The following is a 15,181-nucleotide window of genomic DNA, read 5'->3' as shown; positions in this document are numbered from 1 at the left end:
AAGCCACAAGAAGTCTCTTTCTTCCCATGTAGTGTATAACCGGTTGCTGGTGGCATACTCTGCCTTCTGTGCTGTTACGATAGAATTGGCTCTGAAACTGAAGTTTAGTTACATTAAGGCCCTTTGGATTTAGAATCTCATCCTCTAAGCCAGTTGCTGCACAATTTGCACTTTGAGCAGAATTTCCAAGGTTAATGAGTGCCTGGGGCCCAGATTTGTTTTGGACCAACAGTCTTCATCTTTCTGTCTGGTCAAGAAGATGATAAAAGAGCTTGGAGGGGGCACCACATAGAAATAATACAGTTACTCCAATCTTGCAGGCTCAGGGGCAGTACTTGGAACAAAATAGTGCTTGGCAGCCAACCCCATCTCAAAGCTGCTGGCTCCCTCTGTAGCCTCTGGCATGTCCACTGAGGGTTTCTGCAATACAATTAACCAGTCTACAAAATAGAGTAAAACCTACTTCATATGGGGGCTAAGAGGTTTAATTTAAGTAAGATCATAAAAAGCAGTGGGTGTAAGGGCACAGTCTCCATGTTGTGTTATATACACAGCACTTTTTTTGAGATGGGGGATTCCCCTGCTGCCATAGTCTTTCCCCAGCTCCTTTCTGGACTGTTTCTACAGTGCAGAGTTGCCATCTTTTTACAGCAGTCTTTGCCTTTCAGTACTTCAATCTAGGAACTTTAGAACAACAGAGACTGATAGCAATAAAAATTGTGTTGGTCATTGAACAAATCCTACTCTGTATAACTCGGTCACTAGCCACACAATTTTTTTCCTAGCACAGTATAAACAAATACTGTCAGAACAAATGGACGCCAAAGTTAACGACAGCTTATGTGAAAAATAAACCCAGCAAATTTCTGTCTTGCCCCAAACTAAACTCCAGAGGATACATGCATATTTTTAGATACATACACACATATAAAACTCATTCTGTTTTCCACTGCTTTTTTAAAATGATCATTTATTTTAAAGGAAACCTTCCTTGCATCTTGCAACAGAAAAATTTATCAGTAATACAGAAGCTCACTAGGAACCAAACACAATCAACCTCCAAAACAAAAGGACTAATTCTACTTCAGCAATCTGGACTGAATGAGACACAAAGTTAGTTAGATCCTTAACATGGTTTCACCTTTATCTGATCCACCAAAGCTGCCCTGTTCCTTGCACAGTGCCCATGGAGAACACTAAAGAGTCCCAGCACACCCTGTAGCCTCACTGGAGACGGTGTCCAAGGCGGGCAGCCGCGGACCAGCAGACATGGCCTTCGGCAGGCTCCACAGGAGTGTTTTTGTCCTCCTGAAATGGCGTCTCCTGGGTTGAGGCTGGGACCAACGACACTCCCCTCTGGCACGGCCTCCTGGAGGGCACTGAAACAGTTAACTATACTTCCCACCATATTTATAAAGTTGAGTTAAAAAGTGGACTGATTTAAGTCTGGGGCTGCAAATGCAAAGGATTTCTTTATTTCCTTCTGCATTTACATTTTTGCAAGGAGCTCTCTCTTTATAAATGCATTGCTGATGAATATTGAAAATATGCTTGGGCACAAGTATCTTCTTGCAGTGGCAATGCATCAGAGACTTGGCTGGTGGTTATTCTTCAAAGAGTTAGGAGGCGTTAAATGTAAATTTAAATATAAATGTATTTAGGAAAATCCAATACTAAAATGATCTGGATCTTACTTTAATTAAAGTAGAAGGAAAAGTTTTTTAAAAACACTGAAATCCTGTTTTGTTGATAAACTTTATTAAGATCCCAAAGTAAGCTGCTTTCCCCCAATTTCTCGTCCACTTTGCCCTAAAGCACGATGGCCTATGCAGAGCGAGGGGCACCCATCCATGGCAGCTGAGCCAGTAACGCCTTGAAAAAGCCAGTTTGCAAAACAGCATAGGTATTAAGAATTGATTGCCAAACATTTTGAAAACACAGCTAACAGGGAAGATTACTCCGTGAAAATAAAACTGTTATGCAAAGCAGTTTCTGGGATTCATGCGCAGCCAGAAACGCATTACCAACAGTCCTTCAGCAAAAGCAGATGGGGTTTTAAAACACGATGTACAACGCGAGCTGTTCCATGACCTGGCCGCAGCCTTCGCACACAGACCCGGGTTTCTGCAAGTTTAAGGGCAGTAACTTTAAAAAAAAAAAACAAAACCAAAACCCCAAACCCAACAAACCACCAAAAAACCTCCCACAACAGTAGAATAACCGCGAGAAAAAAAGAGAAAAAAACCCCGCTTTCAGCACAGGTGGACTTCGTCTCGCAGCTTACCGGGCGGGACCTTCTCTACGCGTGTGCGCACCTCATACCCTGCCTGAGGAGAACGGGGTCCGCGCCGGTTCCGCGGCCGCGCAGCGCCTCTCCCCGCGGCGGGCTTGGCGCTTGCTGCGTGCGTGTAGAGGTAGTAACACGATTCCCAAGAAAAGGGGTAGGGGGCGGAAAAAAAAAAAAAAAACAACAGAAAAGAAAGAAAACAACCTAAAAAATAACCCGCGGTTGCCGGTTTCCAGCCCGAGCGGCGCGGCAGTGGCGCCTCGCGCCGCTGCGTGAGGGGAGAGCTGCGGGCCGGAGCTTGGGGCTGCCCTCCGTCAGCCGCCGCCTCATCCCGCCGTGTCGCGGACGGGGCCGAGGGTCCCGTTCCCGGTCGCCGGTCCCGTCCAGAGCGGCCCGTCGCTCTCCGCCTTCCCCCGCTGGCCGCCGGGCCGGGAGGAGGGCGGGGGAGGGCTTTCCCACAATGCTTTGTGGGGACGTTGACAAGTGGATCCAAGATGGCGTAGAAAGTAATGACAGGTAAGTCAGGACTTCCCCATTCGCCCCCCGCGGGGGCCGGGGGCGGCCGGGCCCGGCTGGTGAGAGCTCCGGGGAGGCCTCGGGGAACCTTCGGTGCCCCGCAGCCGGTCCAGCGGTCGAACGAGGGCTGCCGGCCGGGCCGGAGGCTGAGCGGTGCCGGCTGGAGAGGGCCCTGTGTCTGCGGAGGGGCCTGCAGCGGCAGCCGCTCGGGGGCTGTTTACGGGCGGGCTCGGCCGGAGCCCCGGGGGCTGCCGCGCTCTCCCAGGGGCCCGCAGCCGCCGGCGGGCGGCCCGGGGCGGCCCTGAGCCCGGCACAGCGGGGGCAGGCGGAGGGGCCAGCCTGGAGAGCCGAGATGCCTTGCACAACCCCGGCTTCCCCTGGCTCCGGGGGTGCTCCGTCAGGGAGGGAGGTGGGGGGGACGACGACGACGACACACGGAGAGGGGTGGGAGTCAGCTTTGTTTTTGTACCGGGCGGGGCGGGAGGGAACGGCTAGGGACAGCCAGGAAATAACAATCATAAAACAGAAGTAAAAAAAAAAATAATGGTTTAGGTAGGGTTTGTCGAAGGATGGAAAAATAAATTGAAATAATTTACCAGCTGTTGTAAAATTAACCCTGGGAGCAGTTGAAGGATGGCAGATAAGCTTCTATTTTTTGTCTTCTGCAGGAGGCTTTGTCAGGGCCGAGTGGCTAGAAGTTGGGAGGTCTAACGCAGATCCTGAGATCGCCTTTTATACGATGCAACTGTTGTGAAACTGAAAATAGGAGAGTTTATACTGCTGGTTGCAATACAGCCCTCCAACAGAGACCATATAGATACATTTATATATACATGTATGTATGTTTAGGGCAAATCCCCACGTAGGGGAAGGATATACATTACCCTTCCTGGGGTGGGTCATGTCCTTTTATTAAAATTTCCAAATGAGTGAAGTTGTTTGGCTTCAATGCAATGTTAGTCAAACTGTTGTTTGATTGTAGTAACATGATTAAACATATCATTGATGGAAATTAAGAAGTAACTGCAGGGAAACAGTTGCAAAGTTGCTTTCCAGTTAATGACAAATTGAGTAAGAGGTCACAAGGTAATAGGATTTTTGCATTATCAGAGGTACAGCAAGCTTGAGGTGAAGTTTTAAAATAGCATAATATATTTTGCTTTTCATTGAAGAAGTAAAAGAATTCAGCTGTAAGACACAAAAGTGTCCTAAAAATGAATATCCCTGTTGACAGATTGAGTGCATCATGGCTAGTCTTCTTGGGATGGTTTGAATTGTTGGGGTCTTCTAATGTTGTTGTTCTTAATAAATAGTATAATTTAAACAAGGCAAAGGATAAAATATTCCCCCCCCCCTTCATTTATATGAAGAAAAGACATATTGCTTTGTAAAATTAACACCCCCCCCCCCCCCCCCCCAATTAAATGAAGTGATACTTGGCAAGTTTGCATTATTTTCCAAGGCTGATTGGTAGAACAAGGAGGTTTTAAAATAATGTGTTCTAAATTCAGTTGTTTCAGTACTTTTGAGTCATAGCAGATTGTGAATGAAAACTCTGGGTTTTGTTTTTGGTTTCTTTTTTTTTTCAATGGCAAAGCTTGTTTGGTTGGAATAGTCTGGGGATGCTGGGCACCTTGCTGGTCCTTTGCAGCGAGGAGCTGATTTTGAATGTGCAGTTGAAACTTAGATGAGGGGAAAGTGTACAAGTGACCACCACCTTCCCTCCCCCTCCTTGGATGCAAACCGAGGGATTCACTCTTAGGTCAATCAGACTTTGGTAGGCTTAGCTTTTACAGCACAGAAACTGTGAGTGGTGAAAGTCGAGTTAAGCTTTTTTTGTTGAACTTTAATTAGCAGAACAGTTTTTCTTTATTGGCAAGTGAAGGAACATTTTATGTGTTATTACTGATAAAATTGAGTTCTCTTTGTAATTTGTTATGAAAGCAGTAATTACTTTTCTTTTTTCCTAGCTGAAATCACATTTCTATTATCACTCCTCACCTCCGTGAATTTTTTTGACTTATGAAACGTACAGTGTGTATTTCCCCTCCTTTAATTCACATGGACACCGTGCCTTTTTAAGTGAGCCAGATGAATTTTTCTATGAAAGAGGCTTATTAAAGAGATGGCTCTAGGACTTGAAAGGTTGTAATAGCTGGTTTCGTTGGTTTTTTTTGGTTGGGTTTTTGGGGTTTTTTTGGGGGGGGGGGGGGAGTTGGGGGGGCAGGTGGCTTGTTTTAGTCTCTCCCCAGCAGACTAAAAATTAAAGGGAGATGTGGAAACAGCATCTTAATCTGTAATTTGTCCCGGTTTTGCTTCTTGATCTGTCATGGAAGATCCTTTCCCTTTGTAAAATCTCATTGGTTTCAGAGAAGTTGCTCCTGGGCTTTGGGATCTGTATTAGTAGGAGAAGGGTTGTAGCTTGGAGAGGGCTTCTGCTTGAAGGTTAGATTCATGGAGAAATTCCTATCTCAAAAAATCTAAGTAACAGTGTCTGGAAGGTTTGAAAAGGTAATATTTCCAAGTGGATAGGGTACAGGCCTAGTGCTCAAGAGATGTGGACAGCCTGATGCAAATCACTTCACCTGTTTATGGTTCCTTTTGAAGGAATTTCAAATAGGAATAGTGAATCTTACCAACTTGTAAGGAGTCTTAATGCCTGTGGATGAAAGGGACTATGTAAGAGCTAGGCAATATTACTACTAATTCCAACTCTGTTAATTTAGTCGTCTGATGAAATATTTTCTCCGTCATTGGCAATTATTTTTGTTACTAAAATCCCCTTTGCAATTATAGTTGGATATTCTTTCTGACTTAGCGTGGTTTCTTTTTTCTTTTTATTCATTGTTTACTACCATCTTACATTTGCTCCTGCACTTTATTCTAGGTGTTTTGATTTTAGTAATGGCAGAAGCAATTGCTGGAGCAATTCAGATTATTAGTTGAAAGCCCTTGAATCTTTCACCTCACTGGCATTCCCTCCTGAGGTCGGTGGTACCTAATAGGTCTGGTAGCAGGAGTGAAATCTAAATTAGAAAAGTCTTTTGTAATCATTTAAATCCTGTCCCCTGTGTACAGCCTGAATAACTAGGGAAAGCTGTGGGAGCTGGCTTGGAGAACAAGAAGGAAGGATGGTGTCATTCTTATCTAGCTTAGGGATAGAGTAGTTGGACAGCTGGCATTCCCCCTGCCTTGGGGATCAGTAGGCCAAGAATCCTAGTAAACGTGAATCCTGTCCTTAGGTTTTTCCTAACGTTGTTAAAGGCTTGTTGCTGGAAGCAGATCTTCAGTGTTCCTCTTTGTGCAAGGTTGCTAGTGGGTCATTGTGGGGGAGAAAATAGCAAATTTTGTATTCCCAATCTTCCCCTGCTTGCGTATTATAACTGTTTAATCGTTTCTCACCTCTTTTGTTGAGGTCCTAAGGCAAGATCCCATTATCACTACATGGTATATGTATTTTTCCCCTTTAAATGGAAGTAGTATGGGTTAGATTATCAGAACAAACAAGACCTTTCTATTTTTGTTCTTGTTTGTCTTGCTATTTCTTCTGTGGCCTTTGGCAGTAGTCAGCGCTTGTGTTTATGTATATCAATGACATACATTTGAAGACATCATACTTTATATGTTTGATTTCTTACTGCCTTTGGTAGACTTCTGCAGTTGTCATGCTTTTTTCAGCAAGGAAGAAAAGAGAGAGAATATGGAAAAAGAGACTGCTTTTTAAGAAGTTTGCACACGGCATTGGTATGGAATTAAAAAAAATGAAGGAATGCTTGGTCTTCTGGAGATTTTGACTGGGAAAGTAAACACTTGTTTTCTCCTAGTATTTATTTTGGAGGAGGAGGAAGGAAATAACTAAACTTTATAGATAGTGAAATTAGGAGTCTGCAAGGTCAGACCACTCCACAGAAACAGGCCAGCTTCTGGTGATTTTATTAGGATAGTATTGATATGTAACTCAAGTTCCTTATTCAAAACCAGTCTTGCTTACTGAGCTTTCGTCTTCTCTTCACACAAATGTTTGCAACATGAGGCTTCAACGAGAAGCAATCACTCATGTCTGAGACACACAGAAAAGTGAATATTACTGTAGGAAAAGAAGTGCTTAGGAATTTAAGCAGGAGGATTGTAATTACCCATAGGTGAGAATTTGTTTTTCTGTTGCATTTGTATTGCACTGCTAGTTGGACTTAAAGGATACTTAATGTGGCTACAACATAATATCCAAATATTTCTCTACAATTTCTTATGCAAATTCATTGTCATAAATTTAATAGAAATGTGCTGGTTATTTATCCAGTCTTTTCTCAGAGTCCTCCAAAATACCAAATTGCAAACTTTGGACAGGAAAGCCAGATAAGAAATCAAGGATTTAAATCTTTTTCCTTCTTAAATGTAGTTTTACTATACTGGGAGGTTCCATTTCATGACTAAAAAGTTCGAGTGGTTACTATGGCCCCATCCTACTTCTGAATGAGTACAAGCTATGAAATTTTCTAAGTGGCTTGGAGTCTTTGTCAGATATTAGAAGACTGGTATTTTAGCAAGAAGATAATTTAGAATTAACAACACTGAACTATAGAGCTTTTCCAAGAAGCAGTAGGTATACAGTGCTGCTGCGTTGGTAGCAAGAGTTTTTGTAAGTGATTTTATGTAAAGAGATGTTTTGGAGATGTTACTGTAAACTGTTGTGCGATTTGTTTCTCTTAGTCTCAGGAAGTACTGCTTGCATGAAGAATGATGTGACTGAGGTGGATGTTTTTAATCTTTGGCTTATATGCGGTTTGGGGAAATAAATTTCATGATCTCTCCTGTTTTGTAAGCAGAAGGAAGGCTAATGATTCTCAGAGCTGTAATGACTAAACACTGGAAGAAAAAGAATAATAGAATTATGTTAGGTATGAAATTTTGAATGTTGGAGCGGCAGGAATTGGAGGATAGAAATGTGAGCAGTGTGTGGATTCGTCTGAGCTGATTTTATGGTAGTTAGGGTAAGTGTTACTTAGAAATGATCTTTCAGTCTGTGAATTTCACCAGGTTTGGTTTTTTTCATAGTTGTATACAGCAAAAATACTGGATTCATCAAACCACTAAAAATTACACTGCTTAAATATGCTTAGAAGATCTTTCAGAGCCCTTCAGACCCCATGGCAAAAGCAAAATACGTAACACAACAAGAGCTATTTTTGAGAATCTTGGTTGTTGGTAATGCGGCAAGAGTGTTTAATTTGCTGGAAAATATTTAGTGGATCAGCAGACCAAGAAAGTAGCAAATCTTTGTGGATATAGTAAATGGAGAATGCCACAAATGAAAAGCATAGTGGTTTTGGCTGCATATAAAATAATGCTTCTTCCGTATATAGCTTCTCACTTAATGTAAGATAATCTGTATTTTTGTAAATGAAAACTTCATTTTATCCTGGGATAATTTGGGGGGGACAGGGACAGGCAGCGTGCTTTTGTTCCCAAGTAATGTTCCTTTGCTGCTCTCAACTAAATTCCCCATCAGCTATCTGGGATTCCCAAATACTGTTGACCAGCCACGATAGCTGCCTTGCATCTGCTTCCCTGCCATCTCAGGACCCAGAATTTGTTGGGCTTTTCTCACTGTCTACAAAGGGAGGTCATTAAGGGGAATGCTTTTTTTTAGCATACTTCTGAATCTGTGCTAACACAGTGTTGTAGCCGAGTGCTGTGGGTATTTTATTGATGTGATGTTTTTGATTATAGTTGTTTGTGCTGATGGTTTTGAGGTAACTACTCTGGCCATATCTTAAGACACTCACATATTTGGAATGGTGCAGGACATTTGTTTTGTCGTTTGAACTGACTGATACTACTTGGCTGTAGTTTTGTTTATATTTGTTTAGCTGGGCTAGACACCGCTTTTCTTCTTCCGAAGTTTTGTCAGAATTATGCCATTAACCACAGTAGGATCGTTACTCATTCCTGCTGATGTCTGTTCTTTGAGTGGGGTTTAAAATACGTGACTGAATCTCTAATGTTCATTTCAAAAGGAATGAGTAGAGTGAATGCCATTGGGAACTTGCGGTGTGTTGGATACAAGTTATGTTGTTGCCCATAGGGTTTGCTGTGTGAGGAGAACTTGGGAATCCATATTCTATTCCCAGGAGGGGTCTAAAAATTGAACCTATTGGTAGTGTCGTGTTCGTGCATTTGAGGAGAGGAAACAGGGACGTTACAAAAGCATTATCCGGATACAGAAGGGTTAATATCATTAAAATACAGAGTTAGAAGACAACTCCCCAAATCAGGCTTAGCTATATTATGCCAAACCATTTGAAGCACAGTCATGTAAAAACGAATTTCAAAGGTTATTTCCAAGAAAGATAGCAATTTTTAGTGGTGGAGGTTAGTTATTGCTTTGAACTTTCAAAACAGCACACAAAAATATCATATGCAGTTACATAATAGGTATGGTTTTGGGAAAGATGTGTTTGGAGTATCTGTGGGTGGCATGATTGTGTTATTAAATCTGTTATGGTAGGACCCTTTTGTGCTAAGCACTGTATAAATGCGTAAGAAAAAACTCAGTCACAGTATTATTCACTACTATAATAAATTTAAGTTCATTATAATGTTGCAATGAAGACTGAGGTATATTGAAAGAAGATTTTCCTGTTTTGTGACACAACTTTCTGGCTTATTTCTATGTTTGATTTGTGAACTGTTCACTATAACTGTGCAATATAACTGATATTCAGCATGAAGACTTTTACATTCTTTTGCCTCTTGAGTGGATTTAAAGAATGATTCATATTTTGCATGTCAAACAAAATGAACATAGGGCTTTTTTTTTTTTTAATCCAACTGTAAAACTGTGATATATACCTGTAGCATCTGCATTTGCACTGGTGATCAAAGCTGTGTTCTTCAGATAGGTCTCCTAGTCATAGGGGTGTGCTGCTTTGCAATACTGGGACATGTCAAGAGTAGAGAAAGGTCTTCTATGAAAATGAAAGTTTGACATTTGAGGAAGACTGTTTCAGCATTGCTGTGATATCCCTGTTAAGAAAAAACTTGGATTGAACCCACTGAGCTTTGGAGTTTGCACAGGGTTTTCCAAAAGGGGATATGCTGTGAGGAAATAATTTCTTCATTTTAAAAATACTTTTATTGCTGAAATCCAAATACAGCTGTATTAGAGGAAGCTGTGAATTGAACACAAGACTGAAGGTTAGGAACTGCTAGTTTTGATTCTGTCTGATAAAATTGGTGAACTTTGGCAAATGAACTGTGGTCAGGTGCTCTCTGAAGACAGTGCTGTGTTAGTGGCAAATTCAATGAGCATGTGGAAAACTTTGTGATATGTGTTGCATTTAAACTTATGAAATACATTTGTAAACATTCTGATATGTGTTTTGTGTTGAAATTATGCTTGGGAATCTTCCTTGACTCCGCTTTGCATTCCTTGGGAACACAGTTTTGTACTTGCTTGGCATTTTGAAAATTAGGTGACAGATGTTTAGTCACACATACACAGATGTACCTATATGTCATACAGCAGACATTTCTCAAAAAGGACTTTTGGCATTTCTTATGACTCAGCGGAGAAGAATATTGGTAATTGCATAACTGTGTAAGTCCTTAAGATTAATGGTGTTCACTTTTTTTGGTCAAAATTATTATTAAACACTATAATGAGAAATGTGCACTCAGAAACATGGCCATGTTCTGTTATTCAAGTGTTTAAAAAGGAGGTTCTGCTACAAGTAGTTTATAAAGTTGTGGATTATGAGGTTTAAAACAGCTTTTAGAATATGAATGCTGTATTCTTTGCAAAGTGTGTTTGAGTTTGAGACTTGTAGGTTGGTGCTGCTCCACGGAGAGCTGGCTGGTCATGCAGTGCTGATTTTTCCCTTTGTTTTTCTCTGGCAAATTTCATTAAGAGAAGCAAAGATTAAATTACTTTTCTAATGCATTTTTTTAAAGTAAGTAATTGGTGATGTTGTTATGGGGATAAAATGGTAACCATGGGACAATATTTCAATTAAAATGCCCTCATCTTGGATAAGAGTGAGAAACTCTGCTCTCAAAAAGCAGTAAGAATATATAGGTATATGGAATACAAACTGCTGCTGTTAACCAGTTATTATGAAAGATTGTTTACGTGAAGATTTTCTATGAAGGAGCCAAAAGAACTTTAGGTGGGGCAGAAACACCACCTATTATTATGTTACCTGATGCTTACTATGACATACTCCTCATTTCAGTTCGTTATTACTTGCCAAATTTTAATTATTTGGGTTGAAATTTCCCATGGTAGGTGTCTATCGCAGTCTGACTTTTTGGGTTCTGTAGAAGGACTGGAGGGTTCTGCCAACATGATTCAGTCTTTACTAAAAATTGAGCAAAAAATATATTCTTATGTCCAGAACAAAATAGAAAAGAATTCTAATGACCTATAGTTCTGCTTTGTAAAAAGTTCAGATGTGGTATAGTATGACATTTCTGCCAAGGATATACTTGTTATCAACCCTGTGAAAATCCGCTCAGCATTGGTCAAATCAACATTTAGTACAAATCTAAAAGATCGTCCCTGCAGTGAATATACTTCAGCCTGAGCTAAATAGGATTTCTGTCCAATTGGAAGGCTAGGGCTTCTGCATTCCTTCCTGGTATGATCTGGACAAAAATGAGAGCACAGAGAATTCCCCTTCTGTACTCCCGATAGCCAGTTCCTCTTTCCTACCAGCTCTACTTTCATGCAGCACAGAGGAAGCAGTGACTGGATTTAAACAGAAGGTGCAAAATGCAGTTTTTCGCAGGATATGTAGAATAAATGTGGCTGAACAAGGAGATTGAGATTGAAAAATATTAGTGTTAGAAAGAAAGAAGTAGAAGGGAGGCTATAATGTGTGGGTACAGATAATTTATTTTATAATGCTAATACAGTTGTTTGTTGGAATACAGTTTCACTATTTGCATAAATTAGAAAGTGGTTCAGAAATGGAGTAGCGAATAGGAAAAAAAAAAAAAAAAGACAAACCATACTTAAGCCCTGTCTTTCCTACACTTCATTTTCTGTATTTCTAATACAGAACGCTCCCATGTTGTGATGTAGAGAAATGCTGAATACTCATAAGTCACTCTGCAGACACTGGGTGTTCTGCTTTGATCCTATAAATGGCTATATAGTACAGGGCAGAGCATAACGGGGAAAAATCACTTTTAGTTGTCTTAATCAGAATGTAAGAAGTTTATAGAAACTTTTGGCTTTAATGTGTTTTAATGTCTTAATTCTTTGTAAAATGGGAATTATGTCAGAAGGGTGAAGATATTTTCTTAATACTTGTGAAGTGCTTGGTCACAGTATTCGTAAGCATTATTGAAAGTTAATGAAAACATTAAAATGCAGTCCTGAGAATGCGATTTGAGTAACATGCAGTAAATAAGGCCTTAGGCCCTATGCTGAAGTATTTAACTAGATGTCCATTAAGCAGGCAGCCTCTGTTGTGCCTGCTCATTCTGCCAGGTAGCCCTTGGAAAATGTAGTATGTGACTAATACAGTTAAGGCTATATCATAATGCAGACACACAGGAGAGCCAACATAAGCTTGTACAGATACTTTTGTCATTACACAACCTTTGAGTATCAAAGTGGTAGTATTTGTACTGTAATTTTAATGAATGCAGTATGTATATATATTTGCTTTGTGTAACTAGGAATCTTGTGTCTGTCAGTTACGGATGGCTTTCAGACAAAGGGAGTACATGCCAAGTAGATGTTGTGCTTTCACTTGCCATGTATTTTGCTTAGTTTCATCAAGATAGGTATGTTTTCAGACAGTTGTGTGGAAAAAGGATCATTTTAAAGTCAAGAAATGAAGATATTAGGGATACTTACGTGGTGGATGGGGTCATTACAAGTGCTGAGGCCATGAGTTATTTTCAGATTTTGAGCCAAAGATAGCCAGTTTGTGCATGTGTAAGTGTTGCTGCTGCTGGCTGTATAGGTTGTTCTTTCTGCTGCTATTTCCAAAATGAAAATAAGAGATTAGTAAAGGTAATAAAGTGTTAATAATCACTTAATAAAGTGTCTGTACTAAAATCATAACTGACATGCAATGAAATCTAACTTGTTACTATCTGTGATGTATGTAAAGTGATTTAAAGAACAGAGGGTCCAGATGCGGAAGGCATTTGCTCTTAATTTCAATTGCTGCTATATTGTGAATGGTAAACCACCCACAGGCACTTGTTCCTCCTTTTTCAGTAAATGTGGATGTGTTTATTCTATACATCAAGTTTACAGGATCAGACTCAAGGCTCCATTTATGTGGCCAGAGATCACTTGTCCTCCCAATTTATGGTGCTGTCTTTGGTTTGTCAACACGGAAGGATAATCTAAGTATTTAATGGTAGGGGGCATCATGAACCTTTTAATTCCTGTTTTTTGCCCTTCCTGACTGAAATCAAGCAATGAAATCATGTTCCATAGAGGCCATGTAGCAGAAGTTCTTGCTATTATGCTATATAATAAAACCTTGAAATAAGCTTTCCTTATTCTGTATGCTCCATTTCAGATTTAACATCATTTTTGGAATTTAAAGTAGGGTCATTTTGCCTGGAGTTGTACAACATTAACCAGAGTAATTCAGTTATTTCAGAAAACTGATTAGATTGTCCTCTCTTAAGGGTGGAGACTTTTGTATTTGTTCTGTAAGGTGTGCAGTACATTTCTGAGCACCGTGTATAACTAATATTACTGACTTCAGCCATAATTGCAGTAAATGAGTGCATAAGATCTCTGCTGTTATATTTTTCTTAAAATAAAAAAAAGCAAAGCACCTTTTATATTATTCTTTTCTGCACCTTGCACATGAAAGATGCACCATAGTTTTTCTCTCTGTTCTGCTAAGACTTTCACATTGGTATAGTGCACTATCATTATCTACTCTCACTTTATTAAATGATTTCTGAGTGTGGGATTGTTTATGATGTATGTCATGACGCTAGGAAAGTGCATTTTTTTCTGTGTCTGTAAGTGGCTTCTGTGTTTTGTGCAGCTGTATTTTATTCCTTCCTGGAGGCTTGAATAAAATGCTTTTTTTTGTCTTAAGGCAAAGATAAGTTTATTCTGTCACTATAGGTAAGGAAAATAAATCGGTGTTTAATCTTAATTTAGTAATCTAAAGGTACTTGAGTGGTATTTTGGAGTACTACAACAACAATTACATAACATCTAGAGGTGCAAGCATGCCTCAGGATAGGATCACTAGAGATGCCAGAGCAACTGTATAATATGATGTAACAGTAGAAAAATGTATTATTATTCCCTCTTTTAGTATATGGACTGACAAATGTGGTTTGTTTGCAGAGTCTTGATAGTTGAATTTCAGTGACCCATCATTTTTAACTGTAATGTTGGCATGTTCATAGTAGCTAAAATTTTTATTGTGTAGTTTACTCAATGTATTGTAATTAAGCCAGATTATTAATAATGAACTCAGATCTTTCCATGCCTGTGTAAATTAAAGTATCTTGTCAGTCTTTTCCTGATAATTTTGAGTGAGAGGGAACTAGAAGACTCTTCAGTCACAGGGATTGTGTCTGTAGTAACTTTCTAACTTCCCAAATATTACTTTTCTGTATTATGGAAACAACAAATTTTTGAGGCCTTCATATATGTATTGCTTACATCTCAATTTTCAGTAACAAATTTCAAAAAGCTGTGCGATGTGTACTGCTAATGTTTATAGTCTTGAGAAGTTTGGAAACTGCTTTAGTGAAACCTGGAAACTACCGGATGGATCCCTGAGCAGTTAAGTTAATGAATGCAGTTTATGGCTTCTATCATTATGGACAAGAAAGATAAATAAGGTTTTTCTTCTCCTGGTGAGTGATATTTTGGTACAGCGCTCTCTCTCCTTGGGTAAATGGCAGCACATGGCAGTAATTGATGGGTAACTGATGTCTTGGTATCAATAAGAGGCTGAATTATAACATCCTTTCCCTGGGTGGACCTAAGAAGTCTGATTCTGTTATCTGTGTTGTTACATATTTTTCACAAAACTTGCAGCATCTTCAAGACCCTTTAGACTTCTGTGAAATTCAGTTCCAATTCACTTGAAGATCAAAAGTTACTGGGGAAGGACAGCAGAGCAACCAGCCTCAAAAATAGATCTAGTAGGTCTCTTCTTGCCTCTTAAAAGAAATTGCTGGGAAGTTATGATAAAACAGCTGTCTTTTCTTGATTTATTACCTGAATTTATTATGTTTAAAACTTCTGTCCAGTTTGGTGGCCAACTTTTCCAGTTTGCGAGGAGGGCTGAAAAATCACAAAGGGTTAGGAAAGACAGTGTGGTCACTGCACACATTTCCTTAGAGAGGGGCAGGATGAGTTGAATTCCTGCC

The 15,181-nt window shown here is 40.0% G+C and overlaps 1 protein-coding gene across 3 annotated transcripts in view; it reads left to right on the top strand.

Annotated features, from left to right (window-relative positions):
• The first annotated feature begins 2,756 nt into the window (after positions 1-2,756).
• Positions 2,757-15,181, top strand: part of HELZ (helicase with zinc finger) — a 90,531-nt gene continuing 78,106 nt past the window's right edge. For all 3 annotated transcript variants that reach the window (XM_010578605.1, XM_010578604.1, XM_010578603.1), the window contains exon 1: positions 2,757-2,803. The gene's annotated coding sequence lies outside the window, so the exon portion shown is untranslated. The remainder of the gene's footprint in view (positions 2,804-15,181) is intronic.

This window comes from Haliaeetus leucocephalus, unplaced genomic scaffold (genome assembly GCF_000737465.1).
Source record: "Haliaeetus leucocephalus isolate CR32 unplaced genomic scaffold, Haliaeetus_leucocephalus-4.0 Scaffold646, whole genome shotgun sequence".
NCBI classification, from domain to species: domain Eukaryota; kingdom Metazoa; phylum Chordata; class Aves; order Accipitriformes; family Accipitridae; genus Haliaeetus; species Haliaeetus leucocephalus.
Note: the sequence above shows the minus strand (reverse complement) of the source record. Positions and strands in the feature narration are given on the sequence as shown.